General features: G+C 49.3%; 1 protein-coding gene across 6 annotated transcripts in view; it reads right to left on the bottom strand.

Annotated features, from left to right (window-relative positions):
• The window catches only part of LOC139264746 (guanine nucleotide-binding protein G(I)/G(S)/G(O) subunit gamma-7), a 446,997-nt gene that overhangs the window by 172,432 nt on the left and 256,870 nt on the right, over window positions 1-17,695 (bottom strand). Inside the window, exon 1 of one of the 6 annotated variants that reach the window (XM_070881835.1) lies at window positions 629-704. The exons of 4 other annotated variants lie outside the window; for them this stretch is intronic. The gene's annotated coding sequence lies outside the window, so the exon portion shown is untranslated. Of the gene's footprint in view, window positions 1-628; window positions 705-17,695 lie in introns of those variants that run through there. One more of the 6 variants, XM_070881824.1, reaches the window with a different exon arrangement.

Here is a 17,695-nt window from a genome sequence, read left to right as displayed (position 1 = left end):
TGTCCTAACTTTTTCATTGGTCCTTACAGCGAGAATAGTGTGCAAATAGTTGGTGTTCACAAAAAATATTAATTCCATCTGCGAAGACTGCAATAACTCACCTTGTGGAGGAACCGGGTATCACTGAAAGCAACTTCCAGATTTCTGCGTTTAACTGCACATGGGTGGATGCCAGAAGTTGCTGTCAATTTTACACAGTCATAATGGGGAGCGCTGACAGCCTCGCCATTATTACTACCGCAAATTCTGAGCCATTATTCTCACTGCACTATTCTAAGTATAAATCTCATTATAGCAAAAAGAATGCTAATGAAATATAAATGCTGAGCTATATGAAAATGAAAACAGGAGTAAAATTTTACTTGTGTGTAATGTGCAGTGGATCTGGCACTGCTTATAGTAAGGGTGGGACATGCTATGCTTTATAAGGCTATAAACATTATATTGTGTAACGCACAATATATTATTCAACTACTATGATGTAGCTCTGTACAAATGTCAGCTTTCACAGGCATCTAAACTATTAGGAGAAGCCTCAGGTTAATGGTTGCTGAAAATGGATGAAGTGCTACCAGAGAAAAATTCGTACTGGGGGGGGCTAAAGATTTTTAGCCCAGCGCTAAGTTACCATGTAACACCCTCCTGGTGGTGTTAGTGCAGGCATGGGAGTTGAAGTTCCCGTCCAGGAGCGGTGTTCCAGCTTCCAACAGCCTCTGGAAGTGAGGCAATTGTGTTCGCTATGCATTGTGGGAAATTAAAAGGGCAATGCATTGAAAGGGCAATGCCTTCAGAACTAATAAAAATAAAAATGAAATGAAAAAATACAGTTTTCAGCCCTTACTGCCTTTTAAAAAAGAGTAACATTAAAAAGTTCCAAATGTGAGTCTTCAGCTCTCTTATAGCTGAATTCTCTTCCGAACCTCAAAAAATGGGAAAAGTGCTTCAGCGCTAACACAAAAGGCTCAGCAAGCCAGGGAAGGGGCACCCAGCACTCCAGCTTTGTGCAGGAGGTCAATACTGCAAAAGAGGTCCTCTACCCATCGAGGTCAGGAGGCCCTCCAGAAAGAACCATGTGGGATCACATTACTGAGACCATCACTGCCAGTAGTGTCGCTCCCACCACCTGGCTCCTGTGCCCAAAGATGCTTCATGACCTCAGTGAATGTATCTTCAAAAGCTGCCTCCTACCAACTGCACCACTAGCCTCACACACTGCTCAATGCACGCGCCCTCCCCTCCCTCACCCCTGCAATTACTTACCTATCACCCTTTTAATGAGTGCAGGTCATTTTTGGCAGGGGCATGGTCGAGCCCTTGGCCAGCGGCGGGGCAGAAAAGATACAAGATGTTGGTATCCTCCTTCTGGCATTCACCTCTTGCTTTCCCACCTTCCCTCACCACAACTCCACTTTTGTGCCTTCCTCATTTCACACACCAAAGAAATGCAGTCTGCCCAGCCAGTGTTTGGCAAAGAAGAGGAACAGGAGAGGGAAGAAGAAACACTTTTGATTTGACAGTCCTGGCCACCAGCTTCTCAAGGTTGACTAGCAAGACCATTTGCACACACAAGACAGTCACAAAGAGAACGCATAAGGGTGATGAGTTGATTTAAGATGTCATATTGGATGGATAGATGTATAAATAGATGGATTGGAAAGTTTGTTTTGTGGTGGCTTTTATTTCAGCATGGTATCCAAGAGGATGCTGTGACCATCAGTAACAGAGGGAAGGTAAGGTGTGGAACTATTGTTGACAGGGGAGTTGGGGTTGTGATCTACCAGGTGGATGAGTCCATCCCAGATATCCTGGCCAAAGAGAGGCAGTCTGGGTTGCATACTTCCTTCTGCTTCTTCCTCTTCCACTTTCTCCTCTTCGGTGTCTTCCTCTTCCCTCTGCGAGCGAATGCTGTAAATCTGAAATTACAGCATAACATGCTGGAAATACTCAGCTGGTCAGGCAGCATCTTGACCTGAGACATGCTGTTTATTTCTCCACGGATGTTACATTTTCTGTCTTCTCAGAGGCCTTCTTTACCACCCAAAGCCTTGCAAGCATCCAGCAGCACTCCCTACACTCTTAGCGGCAGCGCTATCAGACCTACGAAAATGGAGGACGCTGCGGGACACGCCACCAGCTGGTGAAAGAGCGGCGGTGACCGCTTTCTCGACGTTACGCCACGCTAGGCATGATCTCTTTTACTTTTTTTTGAAGTATGACAAAGTGCAATGGCCATGTGTAATGGCTATGCTTCAAAATATTTCTATATACTAGCAGATCTCCTTTGCGATTGTTCAAAGTGTGTCAATAATTGTGCTGTTGCTAGAGGAGTGCTGGAGAGTGAAAGTGGAAGAGGGGTGCATGCCTTAATGAAAGGTCTTTATAAGAGATCCCCTCGGAGTGTTTCTGAATTGTTTCTGGAAAATAAATGCTGCTTTAAATGTCCTCTGTGGATAAATATTATTTCCCTCATACCTCAATGACACAAATAAATAAATAAATGTCTGCATGTGTCATGGGGAGCAGCTCCTGACATTTACTGTTCATCTACTTAGGATATGGATTTTTATAGCAAGCATGCACTGTTAACATAAGAAAATGCATCCCTCGCAAGCAATACAGTCAGCAGGGAAGCAGAAGATAGTTTGGTACACTGAGGTGTGTGGTAATAGGGTTGCTGGCTGGGAGTTCCAGATGAATAAAGCTAACTTACAACTTTGGCAAAGTTCCAAAGCACAAGCTGTTGAGCATTCCAAGAAAAAAAATGGCTGAGCACAGCCAGTAGCATTTCCAGAACTGGAGGATAGCATGCTGATCTAGAGTGTTTGACTGGCGGCAAGAAATAATTAGGGGTCAGCATGACCGAACTCAGGAGTTAAAGCAATATCTCTGGCTAAAACATTAGCCATTTTTTTAAGGCAACCAGCAGCTGGGAGGAAAGATTCCTGTGGCAGCAGGACCAGACTGTTGGGCAGCATTCCACTGACTTTGAAATGAAAGCCAGTTTCAATTATTCATATTAGAACAGTCAAAAAGACAATATGAAACTGTTCTTTATCACTGATCAGTTCTGTTCACATCAAACACACTGTACAGATTGTGTGAGAGGTGTCAAATTGATGTCCAGTCCTATAATAGGCTATGAAAGGTTGTGCTTCATGTCACGGTAATTTCCCTGCATTGCAAAGTGTATCTTGTGATGCTCCACTCCAGGGCACCAAGTCTCGCACAATGGGAACGCAGATTGGAAAATCAGACACGGAGATTAGCGCGCTTTATTCACAGTGTACCCAGTGTTATGGCTAGAAATCAGTAGTCTTGACCTGTACACCTTATTCTCTCATTTATGTTCCTGTCAAGTCAGGCTGCATGTCAGGAGCACAGTCTCACAAAATTTACCTTTAGATTCAAAAGAAAATACTGCCAGACAGTAAAAATTTCTAATATTTAAGTTTCCAAAACAGGTGGCATTGTGATATGCGCCACAGTTACACCTGCTTGAGAGCTGTGAGAATCAGGCCTCTCACCTTATGTTGCATCCCTCCTTTTTCCCCCTTCACTGTCATTTTCTGCCACTCTCATTCATTTCAAAGCACCAATTTTCCCCACTGTCTCTGACTCAAACTGCCACCTCCTCCGCGTTTATGTTCCCCTCTTCCCCATTTCCCGTCTCAGCCCTTTTTGGGTTGTCAAGAGTTTCCAAATGCCATTGCCATCCTTTTTTAGTATAATTCCAAAAAAACACCAATACAGCATTCAATCATCCGTATACAGTACTCCCAGACAACAACAGCCCTTCCCAGTACTTTCCACACATACTCCTATTCAATGCTTTTATACCGCAGAACCTCTCCATCCTATATTCCCAGATCATGGAACCCTCATCTCAGTATTTCCAGGGTCCCTTTTCATTATACCTGGATGCTGTGCCCACACCCCACCCCGACATGAACATACTCGACCATTCTTCCCACCAATTCTAGATTCATAAAGCCACCACTCCCCTTACTCGCAACCCCATAACATCTCTTACAATACTCCTAGATCAAACAAGCTCCCTCTAGAGCCCAAAATTCCTCCTGCCTCCTAGTAAACGGGTGGGAAGAGGGGTGGATGTAAGCACGGCCACTGCCTGGAGGAATCAGTGAAGGACCCATGAGATGTTCCAGGTCTTCCCTCATTACCACTCTGTAGGTGAGCAGCTATCATCAAACACATTTCCCATAGGCATTTTGTTTACTTGGAGGCAGAGAACCATGGGGTGCGGCTGCCTGTCAAGGGCCAGCAGATGCAGTTCAGGGAAGGTGCACTGTTCATCAGGAAAAGACAGAAGCAACACTATGGAGCAGCAGACAATATGAATCGACAGTGGCCATCAGGGAAGTACCGGAATGGGATAATGGAGCAGGTTACAGGGGAGTGGTGGGGGGGAGCGTTGGCAATCGTGATTCATGTGGCGTCGGAGGAGTACTCGGTGAGTGGAGAGCACCATTCAAACTGTCACAGGACAGAGAGTGGAGAGCACCAGTTCCAACTGTCACAGGACAGAGAGTGGAGAGCACCATTCAAACTGTCACAGGACAGAGAGTGGAGAGCACCAGTTCAAACTGTCACAGGACAGAGAGTGAGGAGCACCAGTTCCAACTGTCACAGGACGGGAGAGTGGAGAGCACCAGTTCAAACTGTCACAGGACAGAGAGTGGGGAGCACCAGTTCAAACTGTCACAGGACAGAGAGTGAGGAGCACCAGTTCCAACTGTCACAGGACGGGAGAGTGGAGAGCACCAGTTCAAACTGTCACAGGACAGAGAGTGGGGAGCACCAGTTCAAACTGTCACAGGACGGGAGAGTGGAGAGCACCAGTTCAAACTGTCACAGGACGGGAGAGTGGAGAGCACCAGTTCCAACTGTCACAGGAGAGAGAGTGGAGAGCACCAGTTCAAACTGTCACAGGACGGGAGAGTGGAGAGCACCAGTTCAAACTGTCACAGGATGGGAGAGTGGAGAGCACCAGTTCCCACTGTCACAGGACGGGAGAGTGGAGAGCACCAGTTCCAACTGTCACAGGACGGGAGAGTGGAGAGCACCAGTTCAAACTGTCACAGGACAGAGAGTGGAGAGCACCAGTTCAAACTGTCACAGGACGGGAGAGTGGAGAGCACCATTCAAACTGTCACAGGACGGGAGAGTGGAGAGCACCAGTTCCCACTGTCACAGGACGGGAGAGTGGAGAGCACCAGTTCCAACTGTCACAGGATGGGAGAGTGGAGAGCACCAGTTCAAACTGTCACAGGATGGGAGAGTGGAGAGCACCAGTTCAAACTGTCACAGGACGGGAGAGTGGAGAGCACCAGTTCAAACTGTCACAGGATGGGAGAGTGGAGAGCACCAGTTCAAACTGTCACAGGATGGGAGAGTGGAGAGCACCAGTTCCCACTGTCACAGGACGGGAGAGTGGAGAGCACCAGTTCAAACTGTCACAGGAGCATCCAGTCATGCCTCAGTAGCTGCCCCCAGAGGAAGTGGAGTGTGGGGAATTGCACTCTGCTTCCATTGAGGGGTGGTAAGGCCAATTCTGCGGCGGGAGCAGGACTTCCACGCTGGGGGCTAAAATTCCCTGCCCCAGAAGGTTACCGCCCTCAAGATGGCAACCTGTGGGTGAGGCAGAGGGAAGTTGAGGGGAGACGGGGGCGGGGGATGGAGGGGAGAGTGGTGGAGGTGGGTGGCGGAGAAACCCAGGGCGGGGGACAGGAGGGGCCACATTGCAGCAAGGTCTGGGGGGTGAAGTGAGGGGCGGGCCTGGGGCCTCTGTGCCTCGGTGCGGGGAGTGTTCAGAGTGGGGTGGACGGGTTGACTGCGCAGATGGCGGTTGGTGGATGTGGTGTGGTTGGCGTCGTGGGGGCGTGGCTCCGGGGTGGCCGGGGGGGGCCCGACATCTGGGGGTGTTCGGCATTTGGGAAGGATTCTGACGGGATGGGGCGGGTTGGGTGCGGGGGGAGTGTTCCCGGTGTTGGGTGGGTCCGGAGCTGGTGGGGGGGGCATGGTGTTGGGATGGGGGGTGGGCTGTTTGGGGCTGGGATTGAGAGCGACTTCTTCACTCAGGGAGTTGTTGGCCTGTGGGGTTCCCTGCCGCGGAGAGTTGTTGATGCCAGTTCATTGGATGTGTTCGGGAGGGAGTTGGATGTGGTCCTTGTGGCTGGGGGGGTCGGGGGGTGTGGAGGGGGCGTGGGGGGGAGGTGCTGGGGTGGGTGATCAGCCATGATCTTGTTGAATGGCGGTGCAGGCTCGAAGGGCCGAATGGCCTACTCCTGCACCTATTTTCTATGTTTCTATGTTTCCCCATGGCTCCACAGGATGGGCTTTCTAAACAAAAACAGTTTTTTATAACTCACCTGGAGTTGGTGGCCGCGAGGGCTGCTGAAGATTCCTGAGCAGGGAAGGCCCAGCGCCTATCCTGCTCATTACAGACTCATTTCTCGATTGGGTCCTTCAACAGGCATTAAGCCCCTAATTTACACATTTACGGGGCAGATTGGGCACAGGCCATCGCAGTGCTAAATTGGCATGCTTTACAGCCGTTCTATGCCCAAAAAACAGGCGCAACGCATACCAATTACCACCCAAAAGGTTCTATGATGTGTACACTATCATCTGCTCAACTTTACTACCCAGTCTGCCAAAGTAACAGCAACAAAGTAAGTAACAAAGTAACCAGCTACCTATTGCAGAATGCTGGACAGTCTTTCAGGGATATTATGAGAAGTGAACCAAGGAGAGAAAGCAGGAATGGGGTACTGAAGTTGCATGATTAGTCATGATCATATTGAATAGTGGTGCAGGCTCGAAAGGCCGAATGGCCTACTCCTGCACCTATTTTCCATGTTTCTATGTCACACAATGCTTAGACTCAGCAATGTGAGTCAGCTGGAGTAATTCACATGGGCTACTTTAATCAATAGAGGATAGTTATGGCACTGGATGGTAATGGATAAATAACAGAGCCTAAGCAAATACCTGCAGAACACAGTGTCCAGGACAACACAGTTTGTGAAGATAACAAATGGAAACTGCAACGAGAACTTGACATTCCATAGTATGCAAACTTCTTGTACAGACCGGGGTGAACTTTCAAGTATAGAATGTGCAATGGAAATTAATGATGCATGTCTGTGCTTTAAGTAAACAATGTACAATGTTACCATGCATTCTGTACCAGGAGGGCAAAGAGTGGGGCAGTCCAGGCCATAGGCTTCCACACAGGGTCCATCAAAGTGCTCTATCACTGACCAGTAGGAGATGCGATTCCTGTTCCAACTGCTAAGCACATGAGCTTCTGTCTTGCCTGGGATTTGTTTGAAGTGATCGGGTTGTTATGTAATTGTTTCATGCTTGCACTACTGAGTTACCCTTAACTAATCTTTTACTCCACGTTTTAATTCTATTTTTTTTTCTTGTGCCATGCATCATTTGCTAGCTGAGTAAGCCCCAAGCCACTGCAAATGTTTCTCCAATTAGAAGATACATGAAAGAAAGAAAAACAGGCTAGCAGATTAGCATTTATGTGGTGTCTTATCAAATCGTTCAGAAACATCAACGATCTGCATTTACATAATGCCTTTCACATACAGAAAACATCCCAAGGCTCTTCACAGGGGTGTAATCAAAAATAGACTCTGAGCCAAAGAAGGAGATATTAGGAGGGGACCTGGACAAAGAGAAGGATTTTAAAGATGGTCCAAAAGAAGGAAAAGGAAAGTGGGGAGGCGGAGGGGTTCAGGGAGGGAATTTCAGAGTAAGGGGCATGTGTGGCTAAAGGCATAGCCACCAATGGTGGGTTGAAGGAGGTGGAGAATGCACAAGTCAGCCAGGTCAGAGGAATAGAGAGTTTGGGGAGGGTTGTAGGGCTGAAAGAGATTACAGAGATAGGGTTGCGTGAGGCCAGGAAGGGATTTAAAGAAAAGGGCAAGAATTTTAAATTTGCGGTGTTGGGAAACTGGGAGCCAATGTAGGTCAGCGAGGACAAGGGTTATGGGTGAGCAGGATTTGGTGTGGGATTATATACAAGCAGCAGAATGTTGGCTGAAGTAACGTTTATGGAGGGTCATCATCATCATCATAGGCAGTCCCTCGGAATCGAGGAAGACTTGCTTCTTAGTTGGCTGAACAGTCCAATACGAGAACCATAGTCTCTGTCACATGTGGGACAGATAGTCGTTGAGGGAAGGGGTGGGTGGAACTGGTTTGCCGCACGCTCTTTCCGCAGCCTGCGCTTGATTTCTGCATGCTCTCGGCGACGAGACTCGAGGAGCTCAGCGCCCTCCCGGATGCACTTCCTCCACTTAGGGTGGTCTTTGGCCAGGGACTCCCAGATGTCAGTGGCGATGTTGCACTTTATCAGGGAGGTTTTGAGGGTGTCCTTGTAATGTTTCCGCTGCCCACCTTTGCCTTGTTTGCCGTGAAGGAGTTCCGAGTAGAGCGCTTGCTTTGGGAGTCTCGTATCTGGCATGCGAACTATGTGGCCTGCCCAGCGGAGCTGATCAAATGTGGTCAGTGCTTCAATGCTGGGGATGTTGGCCTGGTTGAGGACGCTAACGTTGGTGCATCTGTCCTCCCAGGGGATTTGTAGGATCTTGCAGAGACATCGTTGGTGGTATTTCTCCAGCGACTTGAGATGTCTACTGTACATGGTCCATGTTTCTGAGCCATACAGGAGGGTAAAGGACTGCAAGCTGGCCAGGAGAGTACTGGAATAGGTAAGTCTGGAGATGACAAAGGCATAGATGAGGGTTTCAGCAGCAGATGAACTGAGGTAGGGGCAAAGTTTCATAGATGGAAGTAGGTGGATTTTGTAATGGAGAGGTTATGGGTTCTGAAGCTCCACTTGCACTTAAATATGATGCCAAGGTTTCGAACAGTATGATTCAGCCTGAGACAGTGGCTGGGAAGGCGGATGGAATTGGTGGCAAAAAAGTTCGTGTTGGTGACCGAAGATGATAGTTTTAGTCTTCCCAATGTTTAACTAGAGGAACTTGCGGCTTATCAAAGACAGAATGCCAAGCAAGCAATCTGACTACACGGAGACAGTGGAGGGATGGGACAGGTGGTGAAGCGGTAGAATTGTGTCGTCAGCCTAATTGCAGAAGTTGATCCCACAACTGTGGAAGTTGATCCCATGTCTGCAGATGATGTTACCCAGCAACATCGTGTAATGAGGATCAGGAAAGGGTCCCCATCCACCCCACTCTTGACACTGACAGTAATGTCCCCTTCCATCTCAGGTCATGCTGGCACTCTCGGCTTCCCCTCTCTTCCGAGCTGATACTCCCCTCACCGCATTCTTCTCACTCTCTCCCTTCAATTCAAACAGGCACTCCTCTCCCCGTCCACCCTAGTTTAAGTTGACGCTGTTGACACTGACACTTTGTCCCCACTGGGACAAAGAGTGTTAAAAAGACAAGCCTGAAGGCTCTGTGCCTCAATGCAAGGTGTAATCGTAATAAGGTGGATGAATTAATTGCGCAGGCAGCTATTAACGATTATGATATAATTGGGATTATGGAGACATGTGTCCAGGGTGACCAAGGCTGGGAACTCAACATTCAGGAAGGATGAAAGAAAAAGGAGGTGGGGTAGCGTTGCTGGTTAAAGAGGACATTAATGCAATAGTAAGAAAGGACATTAGCTTGGATGATGTGGAATCTGTATGGGTCGAGCTGCAGAATACCAAAGGGCAGAAAACGCTAGTGGGAGTTGTGTACAGATCATCAAACAGTAGTAGTGAGATTGGGGATGGCATCAAACAAGAAATTAGGGATGCGTGCAATAAAGGTACAGCAGTTATCATGGGCGACTTTAATCTACATATAGATTGGGCTAACCAAGCTGGTAGCAATGCGGTGGAGGAGGATTTCCTGGAGTGTATTAGGGATGGCTTTCTCGACCAATATGTCGAGGAACCAACTAGAGGGCTAGCCATCCTAGACTGGATGATGTGTAATGAGAGAGGACTAATTAGCAATCTTGTTGTGCGAGGCCCCATGGGGAAGAGTGACCATAATATGGTAGAATTCTTTATTAAGATGGAGAGTGACACAGTTAATTCAGAGACGAGGGTCCTGAACTTAAGGAAAAGTAACTTCGATGGTATGCGACGTGAATTGACGAGGATAGACTGGCAAATGATACTTAAAGGGTTGACAGTGGATAGGCAATGGCAGACATTTATAGATTACATGGATCAACTTCAACAATTGCACATCCCTGTCTGGAGTAAAAGTAAAACGGGGAAGGTGGCTCAACCGTGGATAACAAGGGAAATTAGGGATAGTGTTAAATCCAAGGAAGAGGCATATAAATTGGCCAGAAAAAGCAGCAAACCTAAGGACTGGGAGAAATTTAGAATTCAGCAGAGGAGGACAAAGGGTCTAATTAGGAGGGGGGAAATAGAGTATGAGAGGAAGCTTGCAGGGAACATAAAAACTGACTGCAAAAGCTTTTACAGATATGTGAAGAGAAAAAGATTAGTGAAGACCAACGTAGGTCCTTTGCAGTCAGAATCAGGTGAAATTATAATGGGGAACAAAGAAATGGCAGACCAATTGAACAAATACTTTGGATCTGTCTTCACGAAGGAAGACACAAATAACCTTCCGGAAATACTAGGGGACCGAGGGTCTGGTGAAAAGAAGGAACTGAAGGAAATCCTTATTAGTCAGGAAATTGTGTTAGGGAAATTGATGGGATTGAAGGCCGATAAATCCCCAGGGCCTGGTAGTCTGCATCCCAGAGTACTTAAGGAAGTGGCCCTAGAAATAGTGGATGCATTGGTGATCATTTTCCAACATTCTATTGATTCTGGGTCAGTTCCTATGGACTGGAGGGTAGCTAATGTAACACCACTTTTTAAAAAAGGAGGGAGCGAGAAAACAGGGAATTATAGCTAGATATCGGTGGTGGGGAAAATGTTGGAATCAATTATTAAAGATGAAATAGCAGTGCATTTGGAAAGCAATGAGAGGATCGGTCCAAGTCAGCATGGATTTATGAAAGGAAAATCCTGCTTGACAAATCTTCTAGAATTTTTTGAGGATGTAGAGTGGACAAGGGAGAACCAGTGGATGTGGTGTATTTGGACTTTCAAAAGGCTTTTGACAAAGTCCCACACAAGAGATTAGTGTGCAAAATTAAAGCACATGCCATTAGGGGTAATGTATTGACATGGATAGAGAACTGGTTGGCAGACAGGAAGCAAAGAGTTGGAATAAACGAGTCCTTTTCAGAATGGCAGGCAATGACCAGTGGGCTGCCGCCATGTTCCGTGCTGGGACCCCAGCTATTTACAATATACATAAATGATTTAGATGAAGGAATTGAATGTAATATATCCAAGTTTGCAGATGACACTAAGCTGGGTGGCGGTGTGAGCTGTGAGGAGGATGCTAAGAGGCTGCAGGGTAACTTGGACAGGTTAGGTGAGTGGGCAAATGCATGGCAGATGCAGTATAATGTGGATAAATGTAAGGTGTCCACTTTGGTGGCAAAAACAGGAAGACAGAATATTATCTGAATGGTGACAGATTAGGAAAAGGGGAGGTGCAACGAGACCTGGGTGTCATGGTACATCAGTCATTGAAGTTTGTCATGCAGGTATAGCAGGCGGTGAAGAAGGCAAATGGCATATTGGCCTTCATAGCTAGAGGATTTGAGTTCAGGAGCAGGGAGGTCTTACTGCAGTTGTACAGAGCTTTGGTGAGACCTCACCTGGAATATTGTGTTCAGTTTTTGTCTCCTAATCTGAGGAAGGACGTTCTTGCTATTGAGGGAGTACAGGGAAGGTTCACCAGATTGATTCCCAGGATGGCAGGACTGACATATGAGGAGAGACTGGATCAACTGGATTTGTATACACTGGAGTTTTGAAGAATGAGAGGGGATCTCATAGAAACATATAAAATTCTGACGGGACTGGACAGGTTAGAGGCAGGAAGAATGTTCCCGTTGCTGCAGAGTTCCAGAACCAGTTGTCACAGTCTAAGAATAAGGGGTAAGCCATTTAGGACTGAGACGAGGAGAAACTTCTTCACTCAGAGAGTGGTTAACCTGTGGAATTCTCTACCGCAGAAATTTGTTGAGGCCAGTTCGTTAGATATATTTAAAAGGGAATTAGATATGGCCCTTACGGCCAAAGGGATCAAGGGGTAGGGAGAGAAAGCAGGAAAGGGGTACTGAGGTTGAATGATCAGCCATAATCTTATTGAATGGCGGTGCAGACTCGAAGGGCTGAATGCACTTAATTTCTATGTTTCTATATTTACCTCTCCCATGATGACATTTTTCTCTCCCTTCCCCACAGCCAGTTGGCACTCTTCTCTCCCCTCGGCTTACATTGGCAGGTTCCTGATTCCTCTAGGAGATTGAATACCACTCTACCATGTGGGCAGGGATTCATGACTTTCTGTGAACAGTATTCAATGCCCTTGGGCAGAAAAAGGAGATAAGAGCTGAGAGCAACACTCAGAGGAGGAGCCAGCAGCAGCTGTTGGGTTGGAGTGATATTAATTTCCATCTATGAGCATGGTCATTATGATCATGTAGGTCTCACATGTGTATTCCACCAAAAGTGGAAGAGTAAATAAGGCCAGATCTCACACATTTTCTGTCTGTTTCTCATACTGTCCAGCAAAAACAAGCTATGGAGGCGCCCTGTACGAGAAATTGCTTTAATTAAAACTACAGGTTCCTCCCACTGTCAATGCAGTTTGTACTGTAGGCTCAGGTATGTAACTAATTCTTGATTTAAAATCTCAGACCTAGGATTTGCCCATGTTTTGCCGATTATTTTTTTTTCTTCCCCCTCTCCTGTTGAAATCTTCCACTTGGTAACTCTCTCTGATAGCACAGTTGGAGATAGCAACTGATAAATGTGTTAAAATCTAATCATATGCTAAGATTGTTTCCTGGCTGTCAAGTAATGCTCGCATGTACTATTGTAGCTGTTTTGGTATTGCACTAATACCTGCTTGAGTAGCACCAACTCCCAATGCAAGGGTCTTGCATCGCCAGCTCGAATCCAAAATCAAGTTGGTGACATGTGCTGAAGCTGATGGCCCAGAAATATGATCACAGTAAGTTTATTTTCAGGTTGCACAAGATCCATGCATTGGGAACCAGTGCCACTCGCATGGTTCTTAGTGTAATGCAAAAGCAGTTATTTAATTCTTCAAGGATATTGGATTGTGAATCATACTGCTTAATGCTGCATCACACTCCAACGTAAATCCACCCTCATCAGAGATCATTTTAAATTGAGAGGCAGGTGCTTTTGTTCGAAATGCACGTCAAAGAGACTAAAACTGCACGATTGGATGCTTTATTTTAGAAACAGTTCTAAATTTGGAGTAAAAAAACCTTGAATGTACAAATGTTAATAACCCTCCCTACTGGTTCTTCGGTGCATCAAACGATTTCCACTGAGGAGGTGGCGTTTAGATTAACCAGTTATGATAAGAACAGACTAACAGCAGGTGATAGACACAGTCCCACTTTTATATCTGCAATCCTGCTGTTTGCAGTACAAGTAACATAACAACAAATCAAAATGGGTGCTAGCAATGTAAAGAATATATGTCGAACCTACTGGATATATTAAGCAGCCTGCACTTCAAAGAAGATATTTAAAGACCATTTATTTTAATAGATATTAATTGATCACCTGTACCAGCGCACATGGGCAGTGAGTGCCAAGTGTGGTCTTCAGCTTGAGTGGGTGAGAGAATAGGGTATAACTAGATCAGGCTGAGGGAGGAGTGCAATGCTTGAGGCGAGAAGAGCGGGACGGTAGATGTGGGAAAGGAGTTAGAGAATGGGGGACACAACAGGAAAGGTAAAATATTATTCGATGTTGGGGATGGGAAAAGGTAGGGCAGAGTTAAAGGCTGGGTGGCGAAGGAAGATAGAGTATAACAACAGACCAGAGGAGAGTTAGAGTCAGGCAGGGAGAGGGGGAAGTGGGGAAATTAAAAGATGCCAGAGTAGGGCTGGAGCCCAGAGGCAGTGATAATAAGATTGGGGAGGGAGGAAGAGAATGCAGAGGTGCAAGGGGATTGGGGGAGGGGGGAATTTGGTGGGGAAAGGCAAAGGAGGGGAGAAAGGTTGGGGATCAGGAGAGTGCGACAGGCACTGGAAGCAGTAAAGGGGGAAGGGAAGGAATAGGTAGAAGGGCGGAGGGGGAGAGGCAATGGCTTTCTCTGAGCTAATCTCTTTATCGCCCACAGCCCCCATTTCTATGACATGTGGACTCTAGGGGCCCAAGTTTCCACATGATTTGCGCCTGATTTTTAGGAGCAACTGGTGGAGAACGGACTATCTTAGAAATCGCAATTCTCCACATTTTTTTTTCTGCAGTTCTAGTCAGGTAGAACAGTTCTACTTTGGAACAGAATTTTTTCTTCAAAAGGGGGCGTGTCCGGCCACTGATGCCTGATTTGAAAGTTTCCACAGTGAAAACGTACTCCAAACTAAAGTAGAATGGAGCAAGTGAAGATTTTTGTAGAACTGAAAAAACCTGTTCTACACATTAAAAAATCAGGCGCAGGTTACAAATTAGGCGTCCAGAACGAGGTGGGGGGGAAGGGAACTCATTAAATTCTACAATAAATCCTTATTTATACTTATACAAATATTATACAAATAAATCCAACCTGAATAAACATTTATAAGCAAAGAAAAGATTAAATAAACCATCTTCCTACCTGTGTGAAAGTGCTTCAGGCAGGCCTTTCGGGACCGAAGGCTGAACGGGCCGGCCCGAGACTTCGGGCAGGGCCCGTCCCCAGCACCAGATTTACAGGTAGGTGGCATTGGGTTGGGTCAGGTCAGTGAGGTTCGGTTCGGGTCGGGGGGGAGGGAGAGGGAGAGGGGGGGGGAGGGAGAGGGGGGTGGAGAGGGAGAGGGGGAGGGAGAGGGGGGGAGAGGGGGGGGGAGAGAGAGGGAGGGAGAGAGGAAGGTCAGGTCGGATCCAGTCCGGGAGCGGGAGTCGGGTCGGGTCTGGTCGGGTCCAGTGGGGGGGGGGGGGGGTCGGGTCGGGGGGCGGGAGCGCGGGTCGGGTTGGGTCCAGTCGGGGAGGCAGGGAGCGGGAACAGGAGCGTGGGTCGGGTCGGGTCAGGTTCAGTCGAGGGGGCGGGGAGCGGGAACAGGAGCGCGGGTCGGGTCGGGTCGGGTCCAGTCGGGGGGGCGGGGAGCGGGAACAGGAGCGCGGGTCGGGTCGGGTCGGGTCCAGTCGGGGGGGCGGGGAACGGGAACAGGAGCGCGGGTCGGGTCGGGTCCAGTCGGGGGGGCGGGGAGCGGGAACAGGAGCGCGGGTCGGGTCGGGTCGGGTCCAGTCGGGGGGGCGGAGCGGGAACAGGAGCGCGGGTCGGGTCGGGTCCAGTCGGGGGGGCGGGGAGCGGGAACAGGAGCGCGGTTCGGGTCGGGTCCAGTCGGGGGGGCGGAGCGGGAACAGGAGCGCGGGTCGGGTCGGGTCGGGTCCAGTCGGGGGGGGCGGAGCGGGAACAGGAGCGCGGGTCGGGTCCAGTCGGGGAGCAGGAACAGGAGCGCGGGTAGGGTCGGGTCAGTCGGGGGGGGGGGGGCGCGGGTGTCGGGTCTGGTCCGGAGGCGGGGGGGGCCGGGGAGCGGGTGTCGGGTCTGGTCCGGAGGCAGGGCGGGGCGTGGGGGGAGCGGGTGTCGGGTCTGGTCCGGAGGCAGGGGGCGGGGGGAGCTGGTGTCGAGTCTGGTCTGGAGGCAGGGGGCGGGGGGAGCTGGTGTCGGGTCTGGTCTGGAGGCAGGGGGCGGGGGGAGCTGGTGTCGGGTCTGGTCTGGAGGCAGGGGGCGGGGGGAGCTGGTGTCGGGTCTGGTCCGGAGGCAGGGGGCGGGGGGAGCTGGTGTCGGGTCTGGTCCGGAGGCAGGGGGCGGGGGGAGCTGGTGTCGGGTCTGGTCCGGAGACAGGGGGTGGGGGGGGGAGTGGGAGTCGAGTCGGCCGGGGGGGCGGGGGAGCAGGAGCTGGCCGTGGGAGGAGCCTTATTCACGCAGCCCCAGTGAGGCCATTCAGCCAGGGCTAGGGTCTGCGTGCTTCCGGCCCCTCCCACACAGTTCGGCGCCTGGAGCTACTGCACTTGCGTGCCCACTGTAGCGCGCATGTGCAGAGGTCCCGGCACTGTTTTCAGCGCAGGGACCTGGCTCCGCCCCCCCACAGCTCGTGCTGGCTGCGCCGAGGGCCAGAGGACCTGCAGGTAGGTGGAGAATACCGAGGATTTTTTTAGGCGCACTTTGTGGCGCGAAAAACGGGCGTCCAGGTCGGGACTGCGCCGTTCTAGGCGCGTGTGGAAACTTGGGCCCTAGAATCCTGCAATCCTATGTTTTACTATATAATTTCCAGTAAAGTATCACAGTTTAGTAATAAATTGACTGTTGGCAAAAGCTTTTGTAAAATACTGTGGGGGCAAAATTGCCCCGTGGCCCACCCGGGGGCACTAATCTTCCTGGCCCGAATCAGTTGTGACCTGGAAACGAGGCGGAGCACTGTATCGGGCACTCCGACTTGTTTTGGGGGCGCTCCCGGAGTGGTAGCACGGCGCTGAGGTCAGCGCTACATGGCTGCTCCACGCAGCACTAATACGACACAACGCCCCTTCCCTTCCTTTAAAAGGGAGGGCCACTGCGGACTCTGCAGCCCCTTTGGTGGGCACGACTGGGCTACTAGGGATATTTGCGTGCTGCATGATGGCGGCCCAGTCGAAACGAGGGCCGCCAGTGTCGAGCCGACACAAATGTCAGGCGACAATGATACCTGGTGGCCCGGGACCCACACGGCCTCCCCTTTAAGGGGCGCCCCAGGCAGATATCATTGCTCAGCAAAGCGGGCCACGCCAGCCTGGCATCCCACGGGGCAATTTCCCCCGCGGACCACAAAGGAGTCGGCGCGCACGGAGATGATGTCATCGCTGTGTGCGTCCCATCCCAGGACGCAAAACGTGGGGCGCAGCGCTAATTGGCAATCGCCCTCAAAATCTCAGGGACAATTTCAGTCAAGGTGCCACCCCCCCAGGCGACGCTAATGGGGCGCAAAAATGGGCAAATTTCGGCCCCCATGTTTTCTAACTAGCAATTAACAAATAATCTTATAGACCATTTCAAGTAGACCTGATTATGATCAGCAGATCTGAGCCCTGCACGGAGTCAACTCATGGTCCAGACTCATGGTTCATCCCAGGGCATTTCAGCAATGTGAAAATGACTAAGGTTTCAAATCAAGCTATACACACCTAAACGACCCTACATCTAAGAGAACGAGGATGGTTGGTGCAGTGTGTTGGAATCCTGTGGGGAAAAGTAAGTCTCATGCTGAGAAGTTCAAAAAGGGAAAAAGTGCCAAATCTCTTGGAGCTCTGCAGAAGTCATGCACTTTTACACATCTGCAATGTAGATGGTAATCAGTAGAAGGTTTCCTTGCCCATGTTTGACCTGAAGCCATGAGTCCTCATGGGGTCTGGAGTCAATGTTGAGGACTCCCAGGGTCACTCCCTCCCAACTGTATATTACTGTGCCACCACCTCTGGTGGGTCTGTCCTACCGGTGGGACAGGACATACCCAGGGATGGTGATGGAGGAGTCTGGGACATTGGCTGAAAGGTATAATTCTGTGAGAATGACTATGTGAGGCTGT

The sequence above is a fragment of the Pristiophorus japonicus genome, chromosome 1 (assembly GCF_044704955.1).
Source record: "Pristiophorus japonicus isolate sPriJap1 chromosome 1, sPriJap1.hap1, whole genome shotgun sequence".
NCBI classification, from domain to species: domain Eukaryota; kingdom Metazoa; phylum Chordata; class Chondrichthyes; family Pristiophoridae; genus Pristiophorus; species Pristiophorus japonicus.
The sequence above is the reverse complement of the archived record's forward strand: the minus strand, read 5'-3'. Positions and strand labels throughout refer to the sequence as shown.